Here is a 5,671-nt window from a genome sequence, read left to right on the forward strand (position 1 = left end):
ATAAAAGGCTCTGTGCCACAGCAAGAGGGTAAGTGCATTTCTTAGACTCTGCGAAGGATGCTTCCACCTGGCTTGATCGCAATGAGAAAGCTTGATCTCCCCCACCAATGCGGTGATGACAAACAGGAGTGATTTTTGCTATGCATACACAAGTTTCAGCATTGAGGTGCACCTTCTTTTGTTTCAAATAAGTTCTTTTTTGATACTGTGGGGCTGGGGGGAATAATATTGCTGTTTAATCTGTGAGCTACACAGAGTTATTTTTCTACTAGATACCTGTGGTTTGGTTTTATCTATGTGCACAGCTACCTTTTCAGACAACTGTTCAGACCTGTTGGCAGCTACAATATTTTCTTTAATTGTTTTCCTTTTTGCTTTTGATTTGACTTTTACTTTTTGTGTCCTAAAATATTTGACCTAACATGGGTTGACACCATTGTGCCTGTGCATTGCCTTGCATTGCTGACAGAAATACAAGCCCACAAGGGATGTGTTATGCAGACTTGTGGAGGTTTGCTGCATATATCTTGCACTTCTATACACTGCCTGGCAGGGTGGGCTTTGTCATCCCACTGGGTTACAAGCCACTTGTCTATTTCCCTTGATGTGCTTATTTACTATCTAGAATTTATCTTGGTATGGGTAAATCAGGTATGCTTCCTTTTGTATCTGATGTTACATATGGTCCTTGTAGTGTCTCAGACCATTCTCCTGTGGTGGTAAAGCTCCTGGTGTCTCCACCTACCACATTGTCTAGGGCTCCATGGAAGTATAACACCTTTTGGCTAAAACTCTTGGGGAGATGGAGCAGGGCATGGCTGAGTTATTTGCTTTAAACAACTCCCAATGCATGAGAGGGGAAATAGATGGACTCTGATGTGCATATTTAAAGGGTCTCTTAATAGCTGAAATAACTAAGGTTAAAAGTCCCAGATTCAATAACTATAGAAACAATACATTAATAACCCCTCTGACTCTGCCAGGGAGGCAAAATCTGCCTATGAGAATTTGCTATCCTCCTCAGAGGAGAAGGAAAGATTTTTTATTTGCCTTTCAGCAAAATTTGCGAGCTCTCACCAAAGGTTGGCTGCCATAGAAGCTATTAGATCCTAGGTGGGTCCTTAAGTACACTCCCCAGACTTAGTGATGCAGGAATTGGCAATGTTCTATGAAGCTTTATACCTCCACAATGCATTATATACCCCCCAAGATCTGAACAGTTATTTTCACCAAATTTCCTTTCCACAACCCTCCTTATCTTAGAGACAGACATTAAACTCCCCATTTGCCATTTAGAAACTCCAGAAGGTGGTCAGTTACTTCCTGAATTGCAAAACACCTGGGGAGGATGGTCTTCCCATGAAGATTTACAAATAATATGCTGATGTGATATTACCATGATTATTACTGGTATTTAATACTTCACTTGTGAGGCAGGCTTTGTCCCCCCTTCATGTCTAAGGCAAACATTATTCTTCTCTTGAAACCAGATAAAGATTCTGTTGACCCAGGCTTTTATAGGCCGATCACACTACTACAGAGCAACATTAAACTCCTAGCACAGGTTCTGGCACTCAGACTGAATGGGGTTATTGTGTCTATTGTGCATTCTGACCAGGCCAGCTTCATGACGAATAAATCCACAGCCATCAATCTGTGAAGTCTCTTTCTTAATATGCAATAACCAGCAGGCAACAAAGGCTACAGGTTGTTGCTGTCCTTGGATACTACAAAGGCCTTTGACAGCATCCACTGGGCCTATTATGATCAGATCTAATCCTCATATTGTAGGCTTCTTTTATGGCGATATGCACAAGAAGGTAATGCTTTATGCGGATGATATGCTGCTAATGCTTGGGGACATGGACTCTTCTTTGTAAGAGGCCCTTGCCACTATCAGAGATTTTGGCATATTTTCAGGACTTACTATAAACTGGTCGAAATCTGCTCTAATCTTACTACATGGGGATGATGCAAAAACTGTAGCTCTAACCTATCCTGTTCCTATCATTTTAAATATTTGTTGGTGCAGGTGACCCAGTGTATCTGTGATTTTTGCCACCTGAATATCTCCCCCTTTTTACAGTGGTTCTGTAACTGCACCAAAGTATGGAATTCCCTTCACCTCTCGGTGGCTGGGAAAGTAAATGTAATTAGGATGATTCTCATGCCTCAATTGCTTTATTCCCTTCACAGTTTCCCAATGATGATTCCACTGAAGCTTTTCAAGATACTTAATATTCTATTTCTGTGCTTTAATCTGGAAGGATCATACTCCTAGAATAAATCTAGAATATTTGCAACTCCCTAAAGATGATGGTGGTCTGGCCCTGCCCATCTCCTGGATATATTACTTGTCGGCCCAGCTGCAGCATCTGCTTGGTACCCTGAATATGGCAGTTGAGCACGATAGCTCTAATTGTAGTTCATCAATGGCTGTGATGCTTTATACTACTGGCAGGGAATCTATTCCACAGGTGCTTGAACCTCAAGCTTTCAGAAAACTGCACAAATCTTATCCCACATTTAACCTTATTTAGAAAATCTGGAACAAAACTAAACTCCTTCGAAAGGTAATTGGGTTTACAGAATTTAGTCACATCTGGCAGAATAATGCTTGTATGGAGCTGGATAAGTTGCAATATGGTGCAAGGAGGAGGGTATATGGTGTTACACACCTCTGACATATATTTCACAATGGGGTTCTTTTGTCCTTTGTTGACCTCCAAATGAAATTTAACCTACCATCCTCTATGTATTTTTATTACATGCAGTTATGTCATGCAATTGAGGCTCAAAGTAAATCTTCTGAATGGGATTTGTCTCCTACTCCCATTTTTACCCTCATTAGAGATGCTGAGCCCTCTAAGGGCTTTATATCACTCTGCTATGCCATGCTTTTACAGTAATTTCTTAAACAGCATCCCTTAAGGGTGGTGGAGAAATGGGAGGATGATGTAGGTCAGCTTGCGGAGGACCAGTGGGAGGAAGCCTTCCAAACAGTAGTAACTTGTTCTTTAAATGTGACACAGAGGTTGACCCAAATATATATACGTTTACAGGTATACTATACTCCTCATAGACTACACAAAATGGGCATTCTGCCAGAGCCCTCATGCACCAGATATAAAAGAAACCATGGAGACTTGATCCATTTCCTGTGGAGCTGTCCAAAATTACATTCTTATTGAAGGGGGTGGTGGACACACTGAATTCAGTGTTTCAGGTGTCCCTCTTTTTAGATACAAAATGCTGTTTACTTAGTATACTGGAAAAATTTGATTGGGAAACCTCAGCACAATCTAGGATCCTTCCCTCCCAGGCCTCTGCCTGGAAAGTATGCCAATGTGAGAGAGTCACTCTTTCTTTGCAGGTTTCTGTTTGAAGAGGATGTCAGCATGAGACGTCCTTGTTATTGCTTCCCAGGCCTTTGCCTGGGAAAGAAAGCCAGCATGAAAAAGGGTTTTCCTGAGGTCCTAAATCTGGGTGTGAACGAGATCTAACTGTTCTAATGCTGTAGGAATGTCATTGTAAATTGATCGTATAGCTGAGCCCACCAACTCCTTTCAGGAAATGTGTGCTATCTTCCTTAAAAGGTGATGTCACTTTCCAAACAGTTACCATTGGTTGTTACTTACTAGTCCTGTATATACCACAGCCAAAACTGGAATAAACTAGTCCTCTATAAAAACTGCAATAAGCACACGTCTGCCCTGATCATCTGCCAAGCTTTGAAAACAGGCGGGGACCCGTGGAAGAGCAGCTCTATTCTACCTGTAGCTAAGTATTTTGTTACTTTTTCCAATATTATTACATGTGTTATCTTCATCTTCCATTAGTTAAATGTTATGCATACAGTTTGTTTGTGTGATCTCTCTTTGCACATCTGAAATAAAACCCAAAAACCCACGTAACCCACGTAACCGTGATACAACACACACCTATACTATGAGGTGCATAAATTGGAGCAGGAACTTTCCATCTCCTAAGTGATATAAGCATATGATTAAGAGTGCATTTAGATTATTTCAATAGGTATTTTTATGCTGTACAAAAAAGTATGGGTTACTAGATTGTGGCACAGGGTAAACAAAATATTAATGCATTTATAAAGCTGTATCTGAAGTGGCAGCACATAATCATTAACATTTTTATTATCCCTTCATCCACCCTTCAGACCTCTTGATTGGTCAAGCCATTTCAGTCAACACACCTCAGGGGTCCAGATAAGAGGACTGCATGACAAGTCTAGAGCTCTCCTTTATCATCAAAGCAAAAAGTCTTATCACTTGCAAGCCCAAAGACTCTGTAACATCAGAACTCTGTCTGAACTCAAAGACTTGTTGCGCACTTTTCTTTGTTATTTACATTTATTTTTCTGTTGATATTCTTTTCCAATATCCATTATCTGTAAATATTTTGTTTGCTCAATTTTTCTTTTTCTTTTTAAATAAAATATATTTCTAAAACATTAACATTCTCTTGAATGCACAGAACTTAAAGAATCCCTTTCTTTTTAAAAGCCCTACTATATTGTGAACCTCTGCGTGAGAGTGGACATTACAGACAATTCCTTGTTACTGTGATTATTGTAAATGGTTCAGGTTTCTAATAAAACTGTGTAAGCTGTTTTGGTGTGTAACAAGTTAACTATGTAGACAACCAGCCCCAGTGTCAATCGCTGTTAGTCTGTAGGCACCTAAATTGTGGTCCTACAAGCTAGAAATCCTTGTGCAGAGTTAGGACGAGAGTGCCATTTTCACATTTGTGACAGCGCTGTGTAAGTTTACCCATGGGCTGGGACCTGACACTGCTGTTGTCACAATTATGTCTGTATATGGCACCCCACGACAGGTGAACATATATATATATAGCCAGAGTACCCATTATGTTCAATCTATGATATCTATTTTTGGTAATATGCTATTTCCCACCAAATGGCAAATGTTGGGTTTAGTCGTCCTTAAAATAGCTTCTTTATTGGAAATTACTGAAAATTGCGACATTGATAAATTAATTTGTGGTAACCACAGCCATAATTCCTAAAGGGACATCAATCCTATTCAGCAAATAAAGATCACAATGCTTCCAATAGCCATGTGCATATGCATCTGCTGTGGAGTGCACTCATCCATACCAGTCTAAGCTAAGTTATTAACCTGCCAACGGCCTTATCATGTTCATTATCCCAGTACAGTTTATAGATTTATGGCATTTTTAAACCATTCTATCTGTAGGGTGAATGCAGACAAGATCAATACATTATGACCTTCCTCTTTGCTACTGTCTTCTGTTTGTAATATATGGGAAAATTATTATCCTAATGCAGAATCTATAGAATGCTTTATCAGTCATGGGAAAGATTAATGGATTCATATGTGATTAAATGACTGGCTTAACATACATGAATTAAATTCCTCCACTTAAATCTTTTTCATTTTAGCTATAACATAAATTATTAACACCATATTTAAGACTATTTTGACATTAAAGGCATTCTTTTAAGCTTCTGCATTCATTAACAGATCCCCAGCCGCAGCCAAAGAAACCAATGTCTTTGTAAATATTTACGTAAAATAGTGCAAATGCTGTGCTTTTTCTTGTAAAAGTGAGAATTTAAAGTTAACTTGTGCCAAGACTATGCAACATAAAGTATTTACATATTCTGAAC

At 39.3% G+C, this 5,671-nt stretch overlaps 1 pseudogene; it reads left to right on the forward strand.

Annotated features, from left to right (window-relative positions):
• The first annotated feature begins 2,441 nt into the window (after nucleotides 1–2,441).
• On the forward strand, nucleotides 2,442–3,385 carry LOC149447812 (uncharacterized; annotated as a pseudogene).
• The last annotated feature ends 2,286 nt before the right edge of the window (nucleotides 3,386–5,671 follow it).

Source organism: Staurois parvus, unplaced genomic scaffold, assembly GCF_062004578.1.
Source record: "Staurois parvus isolate SC_StPar_1 unplaced genomic scaffold, SC_StPar_1.0 ptg000668l, whole genome shotgun sequence".
NCBI classification, from domain to species: Eukaryota; Metazoa; Chordata; class Amphibia; order Anura; family Ranidae; genus Staurois; species Staurois parvus.